The sequence below is a fragment of the Canis lupus genome, chromosome 4, assembly GCF_011100685.1.
Source record: "Canis lupus familiaris isolate Mischka breed German Shepherd chromosome 4, alternate assembly UU_Cfam_GSD_1.0, whole genome shotgun sequence".
Lineage (NCBI taxonomy): Eukaryota > Metazoa > Chordata > Mammalia > Carnivora > Canidae > Canis > Canis lupus.
The window spans coordinates 59,531,863-59,555,340 of record NC_049225.1 but is presented as its reverse complement, the minus strand read 5'-3'; the positions used below and the strand labels follow the sequence as shown (position 1 = coordinate 59,555,340).

The 23,478-nt window shown below is 54.7% G+C and overlaps 1 protein-coding gene across 3 annotated transcripts in view; it reads left to right on the top strand.

The window, feature by feature from the left end:
* Positions 1-1,402: 1,402 nt before the first annotated feature.
* NDST1 (N-deacetylase and N-sulfotransferase 1) overlaps positions 1,403-23,478 on the top strand; it is a 58,139-nt gene continuing 36,063 nt past the window's right edge. The window contains exon 1 of one of the 3 annotated variants that reach the window (XM_038535035.1): positions 1,403-1,520. The gene's annotated coding sequence lies outside the window, so the exon portion shown is untranslated. Of the gene's footprint in view, positions 1,521-20,176; positions 20,325-21,361; positions 21,406-23,478 lie in introns of those variants that run through there. The other 2 variants (XM_038535036.1, XM_038535038.1) reach the window with 2 other exon arrangements.

Here is a 23,478-nt window from a genome sequence, read left to right as displayed (position 1 = left end):
ACCCAAAGCTGTCACTTGGGCACATGTATAGGAGTCAGGCACCCAGTCCTATCCCCCAGCACCTCTTTGGGCCTCAGCATCTTTCTCCCTCTCAGACAGGAGTGCGCTGGCTGAAAACCCCTTCCCCCCAGGGGAAATACTCCCGTATTTCCAGCTTGGCTTTTCTACCTCTCTTGGCTCTGCTCTGGCTGCTCATAGGCTTTTTGAGCTTTGTTCCTACAGTTAATCTTGAGCCTCAAAAGATCCTTAGGAAACTACCAATCTAGTATTTTCCGAATTTGCCCCAGCCTCACCCCAGGTCCACAGAGTGAGGATCTCCAGGGGAGGGGCCTATTGATCCACATCATCAGCAAGGTCCTTAAGGCTCACTTATTAAATCTCCCCTCCCCCTGCCCCATCTCTCATTATTCAGGATGGTTCATAGAGGGCAAAAAGCCGCCCCCCGCCCCTCGTCTAGAGCAGTGAGATCTGAGCACAGTCCCCACTCAGCTCTCTGTGAGACTCCCAGAAATCATCGCATCTCTCTGGGCCTCATCCGTTTAAAGAAGATGACAACCATAGTCTTGCCTAACTTGCAGGGTCCTTGAGATGGGTGAAGTGACCCTGGGGATGGGAAACTGAGGCTCAGTGAGAGAAGAAATCCTTACAAGGTCATCCACCCCTTCATCCGCCTGTTCTGCGCCAGGCAGGCGCTGGGGATTCAGCTGGGAACAACTTGTTGGGGGAGATGACATCCTAGTAAACAATGAGCCCAGTAAATGAACCAGATAATCATGATAAAGGGACTAAAGGGGTTTTCGAGAGTCAGGGCAAAGGTGGGGTGGGGAAGGGCCTGCCCAGGAGCTCAGGAGGGGTCACCCTGGCAGAGACCTGGTGGTGGGGAGCCGTCGGGGAGGCCCTGGCGGGTGGTCCTACGCCCAGCGGCCGCAGAGCCGGGAGGCCCCCCTCGGGCGGGCCAGGTCGCTCCCGGGGGTGGGGGGCCCGGAGGCGCGGCGGGCGAGGGTCTTTGTCTCCCTGGTTTTCTCCGAAGCCTCTCCCACCCCCAGCGCTGCTCCCTCTTTGACCTCGAATAACTTGTTGGCTTCCCCCGGGCTTTGTTTCCCCGGGGTCGGCGCCTCCCGGACGCCCGGCAGCCGCCCCGGGCCCTCGTGGGTCCCGCATCTGACGCCCCCGCCCCGGCCCCGGCCCCGGCCCCCGCCCCCGGCCCGGCCCCGGCCCCCGCCCCCGCCCGCTCGGAGGCGGGGGTCACAGGCAGCCGCGTCACGTGGTCGCCGAGCAGCCCCGGATCGGCCGGGAGAGCCGCGGGAGAGCCCGGGGGAAGCCGAGCGACCCGGCCCCGCGGCAGCCCCGGCCCGCCCCGCCCCGCCCCGGCCCGGCCCGGCCCCCGCCCCGCCCCGCCCCCGCCCCGGGGCGCTCGCCGCACGCCCGCCGGCCGCCGCGGCCTCGGGAGCCGATCTCGGGCCGGCACCCACGCTCCATCACGGGATCGAGCCCCGCTCCCGCGGCCGCGCTTCGGGGAGGTAGGCGCCGCGGCCGGCGGGGCGCAGGGGTGCGGGCGGGCGGGCGGGCGGCCTGCGGGGGCGGGTGCGGGGCCGGGGCGGGTGCGGGTGCGGGGCCGGGGCCGGGGCGGGGGCTGGGCGCCGGCGGGCGCAGGGGAGGGGAGGGGAGGGGCGGGGCGGGGCGGGGGAGGCGGCGGCGGCGGCGGGGAGCGGAGCGGAGCGAGCGGCGGGAGGCGGCGGCGGCGGGGGGGGCCAGCCCGGGGGGCCAGAGCCCGCGGCGCCCGCACGGCCGCGGCACGGAGCGCCTCCGCCCCCGGGGCCGCCCCGGCCTGGGCAGGTGAGGGGCTGCGAGGCCCGGGGCCGTCCGTCCCCCGCCGCGGGGCCGCCGGGGCCGAGCCGGGCGTGCAGGCCGCGAGGGGCCCGGCGGCCGCGGCGCGAGTTCGGTGCGGGCGGGCGCCGGGCGGGCGGGCCAGGCTGCGGGGCCGCGCACCCCGCGGGAGCACAAAGGGTGGGGGCGGCGCGGGCCGGGCGGGGGCGGGGGCGGGGGCCGGGCGGGGGCCGGGGCAGGCCGGTGCGGGCGAGGGCAGCGCGGCAGCTGTAGGTCACGGATAATGTCACTCGCGAGGAATGCCCCCTCCCCCTCGCCGCTCCCGAACAGGGGAAACTTTTGTCTGGCGAGGGAGGGGGCTGGAGGCCGGGTCCCGCTCGGGGCACCGCCAGGCAGCCCGACCGGTTTTCCCGGGGCCGTGCGCGGCCTGGTCTCTGGCTCCCTTCCTCCGTCCGGCGCCGGGAGCCGGGGTCCGAGCGCTGCTCCTCGCCGCCCCGGGCCGGGCCGGGCCGGGCCGGGGATCTGGGCACCGGCCTCCGGGCCCTGCCGTCCTGGACCCGAGCACGCAGGTCAGCCGGGAGCCACGCCGGCCCGGGGATCCGGAACCCCACCCCCGCCGGGCCCGGCGCCGGACTCCTCCCCGCCAACCCCCAGCCACTCCGAGTGGCCTCGGCAGCACGGCCCCCCCGTCGGAGGTGGGGACTGACCTGGGCGTCTGTCACTTCCCAGCTCTGTGACCTTGGGCTGATTCCTCACCTTCCCCTCACCTCGGTTTCCTCACCTGTAAAATGGGGCAAATAGAGTGTATCTTCTAGAATAAGGATGAAATGAGAACCTGTGGTGCCTCAGTCAACGGCGGCATGCTGGTATTCAACAAGTATTTACCGCATGTTTCCTATGTGCCAGGCGCTGGGCTAATTGTTTTGCATACATTTTTAAATCAATTCTCCCACTTTACTATTGAACACATTTCACAAAGGGAGAAACGGAGGCACGAGATGGTAAAGGTCACACGCATGGAAAGTGGCAGAGGAGCTTGGACTTGACTCTCTCCCCCAGCCTTGGTCTCAGCTACAGAGCTCTGTAAGGTCCCGCTGTGACTGAGCTGACACTGTCACTTGCAGTTGAAATTATGAGGACTCTTGTCCCCTTTCCCTGTTGCTCTTGCCCCCAGATGATGCTCCTCCTGCCTGGTACTGGTGCAGGGTGAGCTCTTGTGCCCTGGCTCTTGTTATTGTGCGCAGCTGGAGCAGAGGGGAAGTCCACTGGAGCCTGGGCCTGGAGCTCTATGATGGTCCAACTTCTGTTGCTGCCTGGGTCCGTGGCCAGAATGCTCTCCCAGTGCGAGTGGTGCAGGGAGGAGCCGGTCTCCCTGGCTCCAGCTAGGGACAGCTGGAGGCTTTGTCAACAGGCCTCTCTCCAGCACCCAGGGGACGGCAGAGCCTTTCATCTCCGTTCAGGCCAGGTCACTTTCAGATCAGCAGGGGGCAGAGGTAGGGCCAAAAAAGTGGAGCCCTTGGGGCAATGAGAGACCTAAGGCCAAGGGATTTATATCCCAGGTGTCGTCTTGTGTGAATCATCAACAGGGTCCTCCTTATTGCTAAATGTATGGGCTCCTCAAGGTGCGCCAGCCCCAGAGGTCCCTGAGGACAGTAATGGGGGCAGACTTTGAGCCAGTGTCAGGATTATAGAACCCTATTGGAAATTGCATGTGTATATGGGGTTTCTGAGCCTAGGACACATTGTAGGCCAGTAAGTGAATGTGTGGGGTGACCCAGACTTCCACTGGCTTTAGTGCCTTGTGCTGGCTCAATTTTTTAGTGGGGGTACCATCTTATGACTGCTGATCAGACTCTGATTGGGGGCCCTGAGTAATTTTCTTTTTTAAAGGAAAACAGCTTGCTAGTTAATAAATGACATCTTAAAACAATGGAGTAGGGTAGGTGATAAAAGTTCTTGGGAGATGCAAATTTGTGCATTACTGCTGCTCCGAGGGCTGTGCCAGCACTGCATCTGGGATTTGCAGGGTCTGTAGGCCTTTGCTAGACTCCACGAATAGGGGGCCCTCCTGCGCTGGCAGATCACTGTCAGCATGTAGGAACAAGAGTAGTGGAAATTCCACTACTAGCTGGACTTTGGCGGGACTCAGAAATCTGGGGCAATGAGTGGAGGGGCTGGACGACCGAAAGGAGTCCTGAGGGGTGGGGATGACCCTTGACATGTGGCCAGATGGTCCTTATCATCACGATCTGAGCAGGAAGAGAGGCCTCTGGGAGAATCAACAGGTGAAGGGAGGGAGCCAGCAAGCAAGAAAAGATAGGTAGTGAGCCTCCCGTCAACAAGGGGCATGCAAGAAACAATTTTAAATAACAACTTGAGGATGCGGTCGAGTATGGAGTCATACACCGGGGGTTGGCCCAGGGGCCAACTGAGAGACCCTGCATCAGAGAAATACAGAAAATAGTCTCTGGGCTCAGCAGCCCTGAGCTCTCTCTGCTCTGGGCTTTGGGCCTGCTTGACCTGTCTTCCATACTTGGGGACCAAAGCCAGGCCTACAAGTCCCTAGAGACTGGGCAGACTTGTCCTGGCTTGGAATTTGGTTTTGGGTATGGCTTGAAATATCTGGACTGTTTGGAGGACTTGGACGTGCTTTACGTGAAATGGAACATTAGGGTAATTTGTTAAATATGTATGGAAACTGTCTGCGGAGTGGGGTGATGGGGAAATGAAATGGGATGAGGTGCCGCTTGTTTCTCAGTGGAGAGACTGCTGGTCTGGTGGGGGAGGGAAGACAAGGATCACTGATGGTAAAGAGGCAGGACGTGGTCAGTGATAGATGGGCTTTGGAAGGTCAGTAGAGGGGAAAAGCTCTTTTGGTTGTTGATGTCGGCTGGGCTTCCTGGGGGAGGAAGTGTTTATGAGGATGCACGCTATGGGAAGGGGAGCAAATGGGAGGCAAGATTGGGTTGTAGGGAGTTTGCAGCATCCTGCTCAGAAGTTTGGATTTTATTCTGTAGCGGTGGACAGGGCAGAGGGTTGTAAGCAGCTCACTGAGTCGATGCCTGTTACTGTGTCTTGTACCAGGCTCCTTACAGACGGCCCATTGAAATCTCACAGTACCCCTGCAAAGTGGCTGCTGCCGCTAGGAACCCCCAGCCCTGTCCCATTTTCAGATGGGGAAATGGAGGCTCAGAGGGGTTGAGTCACTTATAGAACTGTATTGGAACGCAGGCTGGAACTGTTTCTGCCCTACTGTGCTGTTCCAATCAGAGGTCATTTGGCCAAAGATGATGGCAAGACTGGTAGTTTGAGACCAGTTCAGAGATGGTGCTAATTGTGGTCCAGCAGAGAGCTAACCAAAGCCCGACTCAGACCATGGGATTGAGGAAAGGAGGGGGCGGCTGCAGGATTTTGTAGCTGCCTTGGGGATCAGGGTCATTATAGGTGACCTAAGGTTTGGGGAAGGACCCTTAAGTGGCCATGTCACTACTTTCGAACCCCTGTGGGGCTCTCTGGGAGCAGAGGGCATAGTCTTGTCCTGTGCGTTCCGAGGGCAGAGATAACACCAAGGGTAACAGGAGGCTAACAGAGGAATAGGATGCCTGGGGAGGACGTAAGGGCTCCGTTGCTAAAGGTATTCAGTTTGACAGGAGGGTGGGAGAGGGTGTAGAAGGAGTGTACCAGCAGGGTCAGGCCTGGGTGACCTCTCTCAGTTCCCTTTTTCTCTCAAGAATCTCAGCAGCTGGGGTGGTGCTCGGCCCACTTCCACCCCCTGTTTTTCTCATAGCTCTTCAGAGTGGTCCCTTCCTGTGCTTCTTGGGAAGTTCCCCATACTTGCCTGGCCTGCAGTGCTCTCCCTGGGAGAGTCCTTACCCGTGGAATCCACTTAGCACAGCTGACCTTCCAGGGGCCCCTCAGGGCATCTGGATCAGCTGCCAGAGCCCGGGATGCTGGGGACTGTGGTTTCACAGAGGGCTGGAAACCCTCTGCTTCCTTTTCCCAGTCTGTGAAATGGGTTCAGTCTCTCTTTCCTCAAATATGTGGAAAAAAGGCTGAATCATGAATCAGTCTGAATCAGTAGGAGCTGGAGGGAAGGGCTAGTGGGTCTGAAAGCAAGGGGTGGGAAGGCTGGGGTGGGGGCAGGGCTATCCCCCTCCTTCCCTGCAGTAAAGGTTAAAGCAGGGTCTCCTGGTCTGGTGGCAGGAAGAGGGGGCAGTCACCAGGAGAGGTGCTTTCTCCTGCCTCTCCAGTACGCCTACAAAGTTCTGCCCATTAGCTTCAGCTTGGAGGTTTGGAGCTTTGTAGAAGGTATGGACATAACTGTCTAGGACTGTGGCCTTGGGGCCAGAGCCAGACTGCCACCAAAGGAGTCCCAGAGGGAACCAAAGCTCTTTTTAGATGGGGGAGAGTTCATATTAAGTTGCCTTCTAGCCCTTTTAATTTCTACGTGTTCTATTTCTTGATACAGATTGGATTCATCTAACTTTAAAATATACGTTGCAAATGAGCATTTATTTATTTGAGGGCAGAGATGGGAGGTAGCCCATGTTATGTTAGCTGCTGCCCTATCTCCCATGGCCCCTCAACCCTCAAGCAGAACCTGCCCCCTTTTCCTCCCTGCATGTACCCATCCCTTCCCCAGTGTGCATCTCTGTTCCTGGTGAGGATGCTACACTCCAGTCACCTCCCCTCACCACCGACCCCCCCAAGTCCTCCCCCACTAGGGCCCAACTCCAGTGTTATCTCCTCTATACAGTCATCTCTAATGCCACAGAGCTGGCATTGCCTGCTCCCTGCTTTGGCATAGGCAGAGCATGTCATATGGCCCCCTCATTGGGCCCTTCACACACCTGGCATTGAATTCTGATTTTTTAAAGGACATGTCTCATTTCTTGTAGGCTCCATGCTTTGAAGGCAGGGGCTGCACGTGGGCCATTTCTACACCAGTGCGGGTAGACAACATTGCAGAGTAGAGTTAAAGGTTATAGGTTTGAATCCCAGCTATGCCACCATTAGCTGTGGGATCTAGAGGAAATTACCTAAATCTTAACTCCCTTTGGGGCATTGGTTTTCTCAACTGCAAAATGAGGGAAGTAATAGTCCTAGGAGAGTTGAACAGATCAATGCCTTGTCCAGACTAACAGTCCATAAGTAGGAGCTCTTCAAAGATAATAGATAGGGTTGTTATTGTTTATACCTAGGGGGTGGCCTGTCCTTTCAGAGATGAAGGGAAGAATCCTTGGAGTTTGAATTTCTGAACTTGCTGTCTAGTAGCCTGAGAAGGCTTGTTCAGAAGAGGAAACTGAGGCCCAGGGAGTCAGGGCAATTTGCATGGGGTGTGGGAGCTGGCATTCTTATCCAGGAAGCCTGACAGGATAACTTCTCTTGGTTACACCTGTTTTTCTTCTCTCCTTTCATCAGGGTGAAGGTGCTCAAGTCTTGCAGGCTCAGTTTCCTCCCTGGTGGCCATGTTGAATGGTATCTAAAACTTGTGCCAATTAATTTAGCCTGGCTGGCCAGTCCTGAGGCCGTCCTCAAGATGAAGGACCCATACCCCAGATTGTGCACACTGGGCTGGAGCCTTCAGAGGCCTCTCACCTAGCCTCCCTGTGCCCTGGGAACGAGGACAGGCTGATGGCAGGGAGAGGTGACCCTAGTGTAGGCCTGGAGGCAGGTGACTAGGACACAGACAGAGCAGAAGCTGGGAGCTAGGCTCTGGAACCAGACGGTCTGGGTTCAGATCCTTGCTGGGCCATCTCCTACTTGTGGGACCTCGGGCAAGCTCTTTAGTATCTTCATCTGTACGGAGGGGATCATAATTGTCCCCATTGGACAGCATTTAGAAAGATAATGGAGGGTACATGCTTAACTACAAGCTCAGTCCATGTTAGTTATGATTATTATTGCAGTTGGCGATGTTGTTGGCCACGGAGCTCATTTCATCCTCCCAACAGCAGTAGGAGATAGGTGCTAGTATCACCCCCTGTTAGCAGAGGTGGCAACCAGGGCTTGGCAGAGTGGATGGCTCAGCCCGGGCAGGTGCAGACTCGGCTCGGGGGATGACCATTGCGGTCTGTTGATTTCTGAGGGGCTGCTCTCGCAAGATGAAGCTGACTTGTTCTGTGAGGCCTGGAAGTGAGGAAACATTCAGAGCTCGCCAAGATGGATGGGATCGTGTCTAGAGGTGTGGAGCAGAATCCCAGCGCTCACGTGATTGAGCCGTGGCGGAGACTCTGGCCTCATTCACACCTAAAGCCTGGCTGTGTGAGGTGGGGTGGGGATTCTCATCACCCCCAGGCCGGCCATGGATCCACCTGTCTGGGCAGGTCTGCGGTGGCGGGCAGCGGAGGTCTGCTGTAATTGCGCAGTGGCAGCCACCCCTGGTCTGCGCTACCTGCCCAGGCAGAGGCCAGGTGGAGAAACGAATGTCATTATCACAGGGCCTTCACTCATGCCTCACTCTCTGCCCGGATTCTCTTCCTTCTCCCTTTAGATCAAGGCAGCTCCTGCTCATGCTTTTACAGGAGTGTTAGCATCTCATACTCATGAGAGCTCTTCTCTGTTCACCAGCACGTTAAGTCCATGGTTCTCTAAGTTGTTATCTGGAGGAGTAGCATCGGCATTACCTGAGAACTTGCTGGAAATGCAAAATATCTGGCCCCACCCCAGACCTACTGAATCAGAAACTGGGATGGTAGGGTGAGGAGGGATCCACCAGCTGGTTTTTTTTTTTGTTTGCTTGTTTTTTTAAGATTTTATTTATTTATGAGAGAGAGAGAGAGAGGCAAAGACACAGACACAGGCAGAGGGAGAAACAGGCTCCATGCAGGGAACCCGATGTGGGACTCGATCCCAGGTCTCCAGGATCAGGCCCTGGGCTGAAGGCAGCGCTAAATCACTGAGCCACTGGGGCTGCCCCCACCAGTTGGTTTTAAGAAGCCTCCAAGTGATTCAGGTACATGCTAAAGTTCAAGAGACACTTGGTTAGATAATTTCAAAAGAAGAAGCTTCTCTCCTTGGGCCCTCAGCGTACTCAGACATTCAGCAAATGTCAAAGACCCAGAGAAAACCCAATTTCTCTCTACTCTGGCTTCAGGAGCCACCATCTTGTAACAGCCTCCCATCTCCAGAAAACAACCTTATGACACAGTAATAAGGTTCAGTAGAACTCCAACCCAATTCTAGGAGACAGTGCTGGGGCCACTTGAAGAAGGCAGGATCAGGGGACTTGATGGGTGGGGAGCTTTGTGGTGGCAAAGGTAGATGCCAGGAACAAGCCAGCTATGTTCTGAGGCTGGAGTCAGGCAGAGAGCGTGGTCCTGCTTCAGAGAAGCATGTGTGCTGGGAACAAGGGTGCATGTACGTGTGTGCGATTACAATGGTCATTCATGGTCTGGGAGGGCTAAGGCGCCTTAGCTATCACCAGTCCAGTGGTTCTAAGCATCTCAATAATTTTAATGATGATGATTATATAATTACCAGTCAACATTTTTTGAGAACTTATCAGTGCTTACTAGGAATAATCCTATAAAGCAGGCACTATTATTGTCCCCATTCTTTAGATGAAAATACTGGGCAGCTCGGGTGGCTCAGCCCAAATTCTATAGAATTCTATAGGGGTAAAAAAGAAAAAAAACAGAATTCTGTAGGGGAACTTAGAAGCATGATCTCTTTGAAAGAAGGAAAGTGGGGGATTGTCTTGGAGTTTTCATTTATCAGGCACAACTTAGGTTGTTTTTTTCAAGATGCAAGAATACATATAATATTAAATGAATTAGGTTTTGGCAAGGGTGATGGGATTGTGTTGGGATGATTAGGGCTGAAGCCTCTGCACTGGGGCCTCCACTGCAGACACTGTCATTCTTCCTGTCTCTTGGATGGCCGTTGGAGGCACATAGAGACTCACTCAGTGCTGAGTTTAGGATGCCACAGCCAGGGCAAGGGATAAAAATCAGAGAGAGAAGAATGGGTCTCCTCTGGTTCTAGCAGGAAGGGTGGGAATGGGGGTCAAGATCAGGAGCCCACTGTCTAGCCTGCTGCTCTGTTCTGCCTTGGTGTCCCCAAGGAGTCCAGGAGCTAGAGGGCTTTCCTGACACAGCGTGGGAACCTCTTCATTTCTCAGAGGGAAACCAAGGAGTAGGGACTTGCCCACACAGGGCCACACACGGTGTCATGATTGGGACCAGAACCCGGAGTTCTCTTGGTTCTGACCAAGGAAGGGTTTGTTTCCTGAGAACTGTCCCTGTCACCAACCTCCCCCGCCCTGTACATTAGGCAGTCTGGGTAGCCCTAGCCCTTGAGGTGGCCCAGAGCGACGCTGGGGGCAGTGGCGGGTGTGTCTTGGGCAGAAAGCTGCCAAAGAGAAGGCGGGGCGGCCTCCAAGGGAAGAACACCAAGAAGCCTGAACCCCAGACGGAAACCAAGTGTGTTTTCTAAGTCCTGAGAGGATATTTGGAACAATGGAAGGAGGATGGGAGAAGCTGGACTATAAAAAGGGTTTCTTGATATCCTTTAAACAACGACAAAAAAAAAGTAGTAAAAAAAAAAAAAGTATTCTTTAGGTTTGACTTTTGTTTCTCTGAAGGATGTTTATGTAACTTCCTGAGAACAGGATCCCAGGGCTCAGTGAAGCTTGTCAGATGCCGCTGTTTATATACTCAGGGCTTTGGGCTGGGAAGGACTTGATAGGGTGGTCTCCCCATTTTACAATTGGTGGAACTGAGGCTCTGAGAGGCAGGGGGGGCCTACTTGAGATCACGTGGTGAGACAGCAGAAGTCTCGGCACCGGGGCCTGGGTCTTCTAGAGTCTTGCGAGGGGCTGTCGTCTCGACCTACTACCCCCTGGGTCCGGCTGGCGTGGAAGCGGACAAGGGCTGTGGAGGGGTCTCCTTGGGAAACACTCAGAGCTGTGGAGTTAGAGCAAGGCCGGGGCTGGTCTACGGCGAGGTGGGCTCACCGGATGGTGACTTGCGTGGTGGGCAGGAGGCCGGATGGCATGCTTACTGATGCCACCCCCGTCCAGATGCCATAGCCCAGCTGTGCACCGTCTGCCCAGCAGCTGGGAGCTGTGAGTCACACCCAGTGGGTGCAGAGGCGAGGGCTATTGTATGTCGTGATTGATTCTGTGATTGATTCTCCCAGCCCTGAAGGGATGACTCGGCCTCGAGCCCTGGTTCGCACCCACGCCTATGCACTTAAGCAGCTGTAGTTTAGGATGTTTACAGATATGAGGCATCTCAGAGGGTTTGGGGGGAGTCCTCTTCCTCTGCCACCTCCTGTCTCCGATCCTGAGTATCCTATGATCTTGACTCATCTGTTCTCACCAATGCAGGAGTCTGTGTGCCCCTGAGATCATGCACAACATATTGTCGGCATTTCTCTGCATTCTTTTTCTGCACAGAGAGTCTGTAGGTTTCATCAGGTTGTCAGAGGACTCAGTGTCCCCCCAAGTGCTGACAGGAGGGCAGGAGGCTGCGTGCATGTACTGCAGTGAGAAGGTTGCTGACGAGGCAGCGGGGTTGTAGTATTCCAGGAGAAAGTAGCCCAGGGACAGCAGAGCACTACGGTTCAGGGTGCAGTCTCAGAGGGCAGTGTCAGGTTCTAAATCCTTCACTTGGGAGCTTTGTGACCTTGGGTAAGTTGCTGTGTCTATGCTTCACTTTCCCTGCCTGTAAAATGGGAGTAATAATAATAGTTTTCTCGTGGTCTGACTCTTATAAAGAAGATAATCCATGTGAAGAATTTATCCCAGTGCCTGATACAAAGTAATCACTTGGTAAAAGTGTGCTATTATTAATTAGTTCCAGCTCGGAGATCCTGTTAAGTGCCTTATCATGGGGTCTTAGTCTCCACCTGTAGCTCTGTGCTCTGTTGTTCTTTCCAGGAGCTGCAAGGAAAGTGGGAGAGTAGGGGTAGATAGGGAGGGAGGGAGAACCCTCTCTGTATTTCCCGGACTCTCTAACCCAGGCCCTCCCTGGTGCCTTGAACGTGGCTTTATCCTGAGGCAGGCTTATGTAACCAGCCAGGCCTGGCCAGGCAGGACACGATTCTTAACCTCGTTTTGTCCTCCATTGTCTCTTCCTCTGATGGAGCTGTTGCATTAGCTGACCTGTTCCTCAAGCTCCAGGGATGAAATCGAACCTGTGCTGTGCCACCGCCAATTGATTTAATCTGGAGGTTTGCTGGGCAGGTGGCCCCTCCTCCTGCCACCTGGGGACAGCCTACCCCTCCCCAGGATTCCCTCCCAGGAGTGCCCTGCCCTCCCTATCCTGCAGTCCACACCAATCCTTCTCTCCACTTCCACCCCACACACCCTGAAGCCTTCCCCAGAGATTTCAGCTGCCGGGAAGTTGGCTTCCACTGAGCTTCACAGCATGTTCTGTGTCCCTTTCAAGAAAACAGAGGCCACAAACTGGCAGGCCACGTCTGCCCCATGGGCATGTTCTGCTTAGCCCATGTCAAAACTTGGGTAAATTGCCAAGAGGAGATTTTACCTAAAAAAATCCCAATTTCTGGCTTGACCTCACAAATTGGCAGAGCGGAAAACCTCAAGTCTGAGCTCTTCGCACACTCTCCTGGTCTTTTTGGCAGTCTGGGCGTCTGAGTTTGTAACCCTATCCTGAAGGCACTGACTGCTTTATCTCCTGTGTTATATGGTGGTGTTCCTCGTCCATCTGCTTTGTGAGCTCTTTAAGAATGGTGGAGGGTGGTAGGGGGCTGGCTCATCTCTGCTCGAAGCATTGTGCTCAGGCTCAGGCCTGTGTATACAGCAGGAGCAAATTAAGTGTTTACTTTATGAATGAAGGTGTGGCAGTGGTGCCCCCCTCCCCCCCCAGCTGCAAAGGTTCCATTTAATAGAGGGCTCCAGATCAGCCTGCCCTGTGGCCCTTGAGTCCTCCCAGATAAGCTGTGGCTGCTTAGCCACTGACCCAGGCAGCTTCTTAAGCTGTGGATAAACAGTCACTGAAAGTGTTGTCCTTACGCTGCAATATAACCTCAGAGAGGAACACTCCACCTGTAGCTCTGTCTCACGTTTTGCTTTCCCAGGGGGCTTGGAGGGGTCTGGGGAGGGAGGGAGGTGGGGAATCAGCAGCCCCCAGATGGCACCAAGTCCAGACCTCTACGTCCTGGGGGGGACAGGGGGAAGGGGATGGTCATCAGTTCAGGTGTTTCCTGGACTGGGCCCCCTTTCGAGCCTTTCTCTGCTTCATTCTGCTCCTAGAGCACATGCTTTATCCATCAGCTCCTTTGTCCAGCTGTTTGTCCATCCAAAGTTTATTTCACTCTTTCAGTTGAAATCCTGACCATCCCTGAGACCAGCTAAGCTATCTCCTCCTGGAAAGGGTCTTGGCTGAGAGGTTGTGGTTATTCTGGGTACAAGCAAACACTGGGAAGCTTATAAAAACTGCATGTAGATCTCTGTCCCTCATCTTTGGTTCCTTTAGTCTAAGGTACAACCTCTCTCTTCCTAGAAGGTTCAGACGTGGGGCTCTGTAGATAGGTTTTGAGGACCCTGTCTTAACTCATGAAGCCCAGGGCTGGTAGGGAAGACACCCCAGGTGGCAGTTGGGCTGTGTGGCATCAACATGCCCCTTTCCCTCTCTGGCTTTCTCTTTTGCCCTCTGTGTGCTAACATACTGGGTTCCTTTCGGTAGCCATGGCTACAAGGGCCTTATGAACCATCCTTGGAGAGGATTACAGAGGGGATGAGCACAGGTGCCAGTGTCTGGGTGGGGGTGAGGCCAGGCCCAGACAGCTTTCACATATTTCAGGTAATCATGGGAGAAGCCTGGGTCAGAGTGGGCAGGGGCTATACCTGGGGTATCAGGCCCCACAGGGAGGACCTGAGCCCAGAGTAGTTAGAGGTCTAGCCTGGCCACAGGCTGAGGGGTACTCCACTGTGTGGTCCTATGGTAGGCAATCTAAGGCTTCAGTGCAGGCCTGGATAAGCTGCTTACAGATGGGTAAACTGAGGTGCATAGAAGAAGGGACTCTTCCAGTGTCGCACATAAGAGTGTAGAAAGTCAGGCCCAGATTCAGGTCATCTGACTCCCAGGCAAGGCTACACTCCTCAGTCCCTACTGCAGGGTCAATGCCAGATCACCCAGCTAAGACAATCGTCTGATTGTCTGGGTCGACCTCCAGGCTATGGCCTGGAAAAGTGAAGCCACCATCGTCACAGTCACCCTGGAGGCATGAAACCGGTTGGGTGTGCAAATTATCCCTCATTCTCCATCCCATTTTTTGTTTTGTTTTGTTTTGTTTTTCCTTAAACTGTCTCTGATGGGCCAGCCTTCTTGGTGCCCGTTTCCGCCTGGCACTGGGCTTCATGCTCTTTATTCTGAAAACAAAGCTTCCTTCTGATGGCCCTGCTGCAACAGGAAAAGGGCAGGCGTGGCACTGGGCTGCCCTCCTCCGCCTCCTCTTGCTGAGAACATGGGACAACCTTTGTCAGATGCTGGACCCAGGACCCAGCAGCACTGGGGGCGGGGTGGGGGGCGCTGGGAGAGCAAGCAGCCGAGTCCCTGCTCCTGCTGGTGGGTGAATCTGCGGCTTGAGCCCAGCTGTCAGAGCCCGAAGTTCTCCCCCAGTGGCCAAAAGGGTGGGCAAAGATACCAGACAGGGACCAAGGTAAAGTCTTGCTCTTGACCAAGCAGTCGGTTGTCCCAGAACAGGATGGAGATTTGGCCAGGAACTGTTCATGTGACAACCCTCAGGGTTTCAGCTGGCACAGGTGATTGGCCTCCAAGTGACACTGGTCTCCAGGGGCTGCAGAAACCAAAAGATGCATTCAGATGAGGGAGGCAACAGTCCCTCATTCAACTATGTTTTTTTTCCAAGCATTTACTTTATTCAGGCACTTTTTCTTGTCCTGGGACATGGCAGTGAACAAAACAGATCAAGTCCCTGTCTTGGACTTGGGGCTGACAGTCTAGTAGTGGTGGGATAGAATCAATAGAGCAACAAATACTAGTTCAATACTTGCTGTTTGTCTGGGGGCAAAGGGTGCCTGGAAGAAAAATAAAGCTTGGTTGGGTGAGAGGACTGACTTGAGCAAGTGGTTCTGTTGTGTTTGGTGGTGGTGGAAACCTCTGCTAAGACAGCAGGCTCCATGAGGGAGGGGGGAGAGGGAGCCCCCACGTATCTGGGGAAGAGCATTTCAGGCAGAGGGAACAGCAGTACAAAGGTGACAGGGAAGGTGTGGAGTGTGTTTGAGGAGCAGGAAAAAGGCTGGTGTGGCTGGGATGGGAAGAAGAGCCATCCTGGGCAGGAGATGGGGCTGGAGGGAGCATGGAGGGGCAGACAGTAGGTCCCTCTGCCCCCTTGAGAGGTCTTTGCTGTTCAGCATGAGTGAAGGCAAAGCTGCCAAAGGGCTGGGGCTGAGGTCACACTTGCTTCAGCACACATCTGGGAAGGATCGAGTGTGCCACCACCTGAGAAGAGACTGGAAGGTGGAAGCAGGATGCCTGGCCTGGAGACTCCCACAGTTACACAGATGTGGAAGGGCTCAGTGTGACCACTGTGCAGGAGGCAACCAGAGGTCAGATTCTGGATCGATTTTACAGGATAAGCTGATGGATTAGGCATGGGGGATGAGAGGAGGAGGTGTCCACAGCAAGGATTCTGGCCTAAGGGACTAGAGGAAAGGCTGCAGTACAAACAGGTTTGGGAAAAGAAATGGAGATTTCAGGTCAGATGCATTAAGTTGGAGCATTGGCTGGAGTGGAGGGGTGCTTGGGGAGAGATTGGTCCCCAGCCTGCATATTCCTGCTGTCAAGGAGGCGAATCCTGCACGGGGCTGAGGGGTACCCTCCTGAACTCTGAGAATCTGTTCTCTAAGAACAAATGTTCCCTGGACCGTTCCTGTTCTTTTCTCTCTTTGCAAACCTGCTCCTGCTTTTCTATTTTGAGGGAAAAGGCAGATTCTGAGGACTCATTGTCATGGTGGTCCCAGTCTTTCTGCCCAGTGTGGCTCTTGTGGGGCGTGGAGGGGAGCCCCGGAGGCCTCAGGCTTTGCCTTGGCTCTGCTGCCAATAGAGAGAGCTTTTACTCTGTGCCTTGGTTTCCACTCTCGTACACAGAAGGGTTGAGCTGGCCCCAGGGTTCTGAGGGGGGGCAAGTGTACTTGGGGATGCCGTATCGCACAGTGGTTTAGAACTTGGGCCTGGAGTCCAGGTATGGCTGTGAATCCATGCTCTGCCCCTTGGCTGTGAGACTCTGGGCCAGTGATGTGATCTCTCTGAGCCTTAATATTCTCACTTGTGAAAATGGGCCAACCATCTGTGTCAGCGTTGCAGTGAGAGTTAAATGAGAAAGTTCGTACAAAACACTTAGCAAAGGCCCTGGCACTTCCCATACCCTGTTAACAGGCTCTTAGTAATAGTGACCTATGTAGTTGGTCAGGTTAAGGGGTTTTGCCTGGTGGCAGCAGGAGCCATGGAAGGTCACTGAGTATCAGCATGTTACAGATGTGATTTGAGGGCAGCCGTGAGTGTAGAGACTTGGCCTGAGTCCTCTTGGTAAGTCCCTGATCCCTTCTACCTGCCAGAGTGAGAACTAAGGGCAGGCCCTACTGGACTTGCCTGCCCTTCTCTGGCTGAGGGTCTTCACGGACTTGGCATGAGCAGCCTCCACCTTGCATAGGGACCCTTGGGGATGAAGTGATGATTTCCCATAAGTTCTCCTACAGGTTCTCTTGTCTGTACATCCCAGTGGCTGACCTTAGGGAATGTAAATGCGGGGCTTTGAGGGACAGGTGACATTGAGGGGACTTGAGTTACATATAGGGCTCTGCACAGAGCCAGTGGGGGCAGGGCAGGCCTGGAGTGGCATTCCACAGGGCACTTGACTGTGCCCTCAGTTTCTGGGCTAGGTCCAGGCTGGGTGGTACTTGTTCCAGTGGAGCCGTGGAGAGGTTGACAACGGGCAGAGGAATGTGGTCCCCTCAAGACCCACACTTCACTGGTGCCCAGGCATGCCGGCTGGGCCCTGGGCTTTTGCAGGCCTGTTTCTCAGCAGTTGAGCCATGCCAGGAGGGCCAAGGACATTTCAGAGACCCCAGGGCTCGCAGCCAGGCATTGCTTGTTTTCCCAGGGTCCAAGTGTTTTGGGGGATGGAGGGGGGCTCTGGAGATAGTCCAGGGACTTTTCTTAACAGCCGGTAAATTGAGATCCAGAGAGAGCAAGGCACTTGACCAAGGTCTCACAAGGCCGCCTTCCTACTATCTGTCACCTCCCTCTGTTCCCATGTCCTTTGCTTAGACTCCTGGCCTCCTGCCCGGATGTTTGTAACAGCCTCTGTCTTGTGGGCTCTCTGAGAGCTTTGTTTGTCTTCCTATTATCATACTCTTGCTGTAACCTGCCAGGCGCACATGCTGTTTGAGTGTGTCTGGTCTCCTTTCCCCTCGAGTCCTAGACAGAGCAGCAGTTGCTCAGACATTCTGAGCTCTGGCCCCAGAGCCAAGCTCTGTCCCTTCCTAGCATGGGGACCTGGGGCAAGATATCCACATTTCCAAGTCTTAGTGTCTCTGTGAAATGAACCCAGTAGTACTTAGTTTAGGAGGATGATTAAATGAGATAGTATGTGAAGTGCTGGATATAATCCCTACACAGAGTAAGCTCTCAAAACTGGTCATTGCTGTAAGTGCTGGTTGAACTGGAAGTCAAGGGCATGGGAGGAGGACAAAGCTCTGGACCAGGAGGCAGAGATGTGGGCTCCAAGTTCATTCTCAAATACTGCCTCACCATGTGCATTTGGTGACGTCACTCCTCTGGGAACCTGACTTTTCTCTCATTTGAGAAAGGCCGAAGAAATGCCCACTATGTTCTTAAAAGATTTTCATGTAACAGTAAAGTGATGGCTGTGGAAGAGCTTTGCATCTGTGTAGTGATTTATAAATGGTGTGGCAGTGGCTGAGGTGTGCTGTTGGTGATGAAGGCACTGCAGCCACGGTGGTGGACAACTGGCTTGGCTAGAGGCTGGTCGGTCTGCAAATGCTCAGCGCCCACACCGGCTTCCCCTCCCTGCTTGCCTGTTCCTGGCCCCGGACCGGCTTGCCTTTCACATTAGCCTCACCATCGCACACTCAGAGACGTGGGAGGTGCAAAGACCTGATGGCATCTCCCAGGCCCTACTGGGTTTTGGGTTATCTGTGGCCGATGCCGTGGAATGTAGGATTACAGCCAGACACTGGTTCAAATCTCAGCTGAGCACTTCCCCCCCCCACAGGGAACCTTAGCAAGTTGCTGGAGTTCTGTGAGCCTCAGTTTCCATACTTGTCAGATGAAGGCCTAACGAAGTGGACGCCAATCATCTAGCAAAGGGCCCAGCGTGTGGTGATACAGGGGGGTTGTAGAATGTGTCTTCTGCCTGGAGCGTGGGGACTGATGGGTTTATGGATGGCAAGGAGTGGGGGCCATCGTGCCCAGTTCTAGGGATGAGCTGCAGGGGTCAGCTGCCTAGCTCGGAGCTAGGAGGGCCCTTTGGAGTCATCTGGCACCATCCATTTTTCTGGTGAACAAAGTAAGTCCTGGAAAGGAGCAGGTGCTTGGTTGAGGTCACTAGCAGGTTAGAGGACAGCTGAGCCTGGGGTGAGGCAAGTGAGGCACCTAGAGGCACACTTTAGGGAGCCCTCAGTCTCAGGTGCCCCTAGGAGATGGTGCTCACTCTCAGCACTGGGCAGGTACACGGCAACACCTGGGAAGGGCTGCCTCCTTATGGTTTGTGCCTGCTGCCTCACTAGCCAGGTTTAGGCCTGGACCCCCAGTCTGCTCACCCTAGTAACTGATCCCCAAGCCTTGGAAGTGCAGGAGCACCTACGAGGCACCTTTTAAACGTCTTGCTGCAGCCCCTTGGGCCCCTTTAAAAGGAATCTGTAATAAGTAGGTCACCGGTGCTTTTTGCTCTGTCTGTGCTCTCTAGTGTCTGTGTTCCAGAGAAAGTGAGGCCCTCCCACCTGCCTCCCCCCACCTCCTGCCCCTTTCCCTGCCAGCTGTGCTTCCCTGTAAGCATGGTGAGCCCCTCACACATAATGCATGCTGGCGGTGGGCTCCTGTTGTGGTGACAAGCCCCAGCAAGTCTAGAGGGATGAGGCCACTTTCATGCGTGCCCTGAGTGAAGCCTCCCTGGCCTCAGCAGGCCCGCACTGTGCCCACCAGGCCTCCAGGAGATTAGGGAGCTTCTGCAGCTCTAAGTGACTCAAAGCTTTCCCTTCCTTTTTGTTGCCGCCAACACATCCAGCTTCCCTCCTCTCTGGCCATGGAGCCTCGAGCCTTTTCGGTTTCCGTAAGGCTTTCCTGTCTTATGGGCAGCCTTGTCTTGGGGCGTCTGTATGGGGCAGCTTCCCCATCACCACTGCTGGGCCTGCTGGCTGGGCCTTAGGTGGCTGTGAAGGAGTAGCCAAGACCTTTACTCCTTGCAGAAGTTCTCAGGAGTTACTCAGGGCTGCAAGGGTCCTGGGCCACCCTTGTATTGTGACATGAGGGGACTCAGACCATCAGCTCGGTCTCCAGCCCCAGGCCCACACATAAGGAAACTCCGTCTTTCTTCCGTACTACAACTGTGGGGGCCTGAAATTCTGCTATTAGCAAGTTGTTTTGTGCTTTCATTGGTGTCATCTAAAAAGGCAAGTACCCTTGCAAGTGGATGGTCTTGCACACGCTGCTGAAGAGTGAGCCTGGCCCTTTCCAGCTGCGTGTGTGACCATGGCCTGGTTGCTTCTCCTTTCTGGGCTACATCAGGCCCTTTTAACCCAACACCTCAACACACCGGCATGGCTTCTCTGCCTTTCACATTCTGGCAGTTACCCCTTTTCCTCCTCTGCTGAACAGGGCAATGGGAAGGACCCAAGCACTGAGTTGGGATGGGGCCAGGGCTCAGAAGCCAGCGTCACAACGCTTTGACCACCAGCTTGGCCTCGGTAGAGGATGTCAGGCCTTCTTTCTGTTCTTCTCAGGACGTGCGGGGGACACTGAGGTCTGGAGTGGGGAGCACCTTGTTTGGATCACATAGGCAGTCATGCAGAGCTGCAACTAGAAGGTCTTGCAGGCGCTGTGGGCTCCTCTGACGCTGGTGGCAGCCTTTCTTGAGAGCATCTAGAGGGCCCATCAGCACGAAGGTCAGGGACGTGCTTTCTCCCCTTCCGTGGAAGGCGCCTCCAGGCGGGGGGCCTCTGCCTGCGGTGGGGCCCCTGGGTGTAGGGCAGAGTCGGGCTGGACATCCTCTTTCCTAAGTCCAGGAGGGAGGGGCTGGTGGCCTGCAGCAAGGAACATGTCAGTGAGGTGCCTGGAGGCTTCTGGGAGGGATCTCCATTGGTGGCTCAGGGTGCCCTAGGGCCTCCCCTCCCTCCCTCCCTCCCTTCTGGGGAGGGAACTCGGCTGAGAGTAATGCCATTTGTCCTAGCTCTGGGATTAGGTGTGGCCGCGTTAAGTGAAGAGTGTGTAGCCATTAAAGGGATGCAGTGAAGGGAAGCGGAGCCCAGCGCAGCTGCCGGAAGTCTGGTGGGTCTTGTCATTCTCTCCCTGGCCATCCCATACCCTCTGACCATGGCCCCTAGTCCCCTCCTTCCTGTCCAGTCCTCCCAGGTCTGCCTGGACGTGTGTGTGTGCCTGTAGTGCCTGCGTGCTCACAGCCACCTGGGGGAGGGGTCCAGGGGTGCTGGGGTGGGGGCAGCCTGGCCCCCAAGCCTGGCACCAGGTCCTGTCTGCCTTTGGGACCAGGAGCAGGTTCCTCAAGTGTCCTAGCCCCTGGGGCCGCCCGAGAGAGATGGCTCAGGATGGACCCTGCAGATTCCTGGTGGAGTAGAAGGAGGTGGTGGCTGAGAGATGGGAAGGAAGGTCTCAGTTTCTCTTGTAGCTTCTTTTGGGCTGAGCAAGTCTGTGAACTGGCCGGAAGCCAACAGTTCTGAGAGTTAAAGATTTACCGTAGGGCCTTTGAGGTAACTGGAATGGTGAGGTCCCAGGGTGCTCAGAAGTCACATTCATGACTTTGATCCTGTCTAGACTGTGAAAGCCACAGCTTGTCAAAGCCAGAAGGACCCCTAGAAAGTTCACAGGTTTTTAATTTGTCATATGGTGGGGGCCGGACACAGCCACCCTGAATTTGTTTGGAATGTGGTATTTGTCTGTGGGGAGCTCACTAAGAGCTTTTATAGATTTTCATAGGGTTCTGTAACCCCAGGAGGTCATAAACTTCTGATCTGGTCCAACCGCTCATTGTCCAGTTGAGGAAATAGAGGCTAGATGTAGGGAAAGGTCTCATCCAGAGGCACATAGGGAGCGGGTGGAGTGGCTGGGACATGGATATGGACTCCAGGCCTACTTGGATTTTGGCTTTTTTTTTTTTTAAGCTTTTTTTAAAAAAATATTTATTTATTCATGAGAAACCCACACACAGAGGCAGAGACATAGGCAGAGGGAGAAGCAGGCTCCCCACAGGGAGCCAGATGTGGGACTTGATCCCAGGGCTCTGGGGTCATGACCTGAAATGAACCAGATTTTGGCTTTTGTATCAAGGAGATGGAGGCCTCCTGAGAATGCCTGCTTCTTGGAATCTCTCAAGGGGGACACCCAGTGACCTGGGGTAGGTATGTGGAAGGATGGTATGGGGGCAGGGGCTGGCTGGCATTGCCCAGCTCCTCTGTGGGGGTGGCAGCGGGGGCAGGGCAGGTGTTAGGGCATGATAAGCTTGTTTCTTTCTTTTTTTTTTTTAATTTTTATTTATTTATGATAGTCACACAGAGAGAGAAAGAGAGAGAGAGAGAGAGGCAGAGACACAGGCAGAGGGAGAAGCAGGCTCCATGCACCGGGAGCCCGACGTGGGATTCGATCCCGGGTCTCCAGGATCGCGCCCTGGGCCAAAGGCAGGCGCCAAACCGCTGCGCCACCCAGGGATCCCGATAAGCTTGTTTCTACTTTATTGGGAAGAAATGGTGAATACATGGTACCTGGAGTGCACCAGCCCCATGAGGCATGCTGGTCAGTTATCGTTCGATTTGCTCTCGAAGTTGAGATCTCCTATTTCTTGCTCTTACTCCTGCCTCTGTCTCTTCTTGCTTCACATGGAGACTTTACCTGGGCAGGGAGGCAACCCCCTTTCTCATGTGGACACCTGCTTGTCAGAGATGCCAGAGGCCCTGGGGCAAGGGAGGGTAAAGACCTTCTGGCTGAGATCTTGCCTTTCTGGGAACCTGTGCTATCCTTCTCTGCCAGTGAAGGCTTTCCCATCCGTGGAGAAATTGCGTCAGCCTGTGTTTAGGCAGCTGGGGCTGGTCATCTGCAGGAAGCCTTCCTCTGGACATGCTCTAGGCCACAGACCTGGGTTAAGAATGGTGTGGAATGCTGGGCATAAGGACCATATAGGGGTTACCAACAGTGGCTCCGAGGTGGGCTGGCTCAGGGTCATCCGAAGCTCTGCTTCTGCCCAGCTGTGTGACCTTCAGTCAGCTGCTTGCTCTCTCTGAGCCGAGGTTTCTCCTTCTGTAAAGTGCATATATTAGTGACATATATTCTCAGGGTGTGAGAATTGGGTGTGATAGTGATCAGGGAAAGCTCTCAACACAGTCCCAGCATGGGGCTGGTGAGTTACCAGGAGCTCAGCCAGTGCTGGCTGCTGTCAGCGAGGGAGGTTATGATATTTGTTTTGTTTTTTTTAAGTTATGATATTTGCAAGGAAATATCATTCCATTCCTTTTGACTGCCTATGATCTGAGCCTAAGAAAAATAGGAATGGATCTGACTCTGTCATAGATGGATTTGGGGGTTGAGTGGAGAGAGCCCTATTTGGGGAAGCTTCATGGGCTAGAGAGGAGCATGCTCTGTGATGGGCCTATCCACCATGGTCTGTGTTAGGAGCTTCGGTGGGACTGGAGGGCAGCTGGTCCTGACCTGCCTTGTTCCTAACTCTGCCCCTCCCCACAAGCTGTCTTGTTTGTTTGCTCGGTAAACCCTTTCTTCAGAGCTGGTGCAAAGGTAAACTCTCAACTCAGGCTCTGTTGGAGGAAAGACAAATTCTCAATAAGTGGGGTCTAAGTTCCTGAGGGTTTTTTTTTTTTTTTGGTTGAGCATTCCCTGCTGGGAAACCCAGAACAAATCCCAGGTTGGGAATCTGGGAGTAAACCAGGACTTTATGCTTTGTTTGCTTGTTGATTGACGGATGATTTGTGAGTCTTCTTCCAAGATGGATCAGGAGAGGCTGCTTTTGATGTTAAAGCACACATAAAATGGATGAAAACAGAAAGAACATCATTCAAAGGGAGCAGAGAGTGGGGTGTGCGGAGCAGTGGTATGTGATAGCATGCCAGGTGAACGCAGAGGGCCCGCGTCGCTCACAAAATGACGAGCCCAGGCTCTGGAGCTGGGTGGCCTGTGTAAGATCCCAGTCACCCACTCGTTAGCTCTGTGAGCTGGGCCAAGTTGCAGGCCCCCTCTGGGCCTCACTGTCCTCATCTGTAACATGAGAGGAAGGTAGGTCATGGTGCTGTGGTAAGGGTTAAATAGCACGTGGTACAGACCTATTGTGTCCAATAAATCGAAGTTCATATTACTAATGCATTTAGCCTGCTGATTTCTCATAGCAGATCCAAAAAGGGGAAGGTAATTGGCAGGCGCACATCTCTCTTGGGCACCTACCATCAGGTAGGAGATCCCTTCTGCT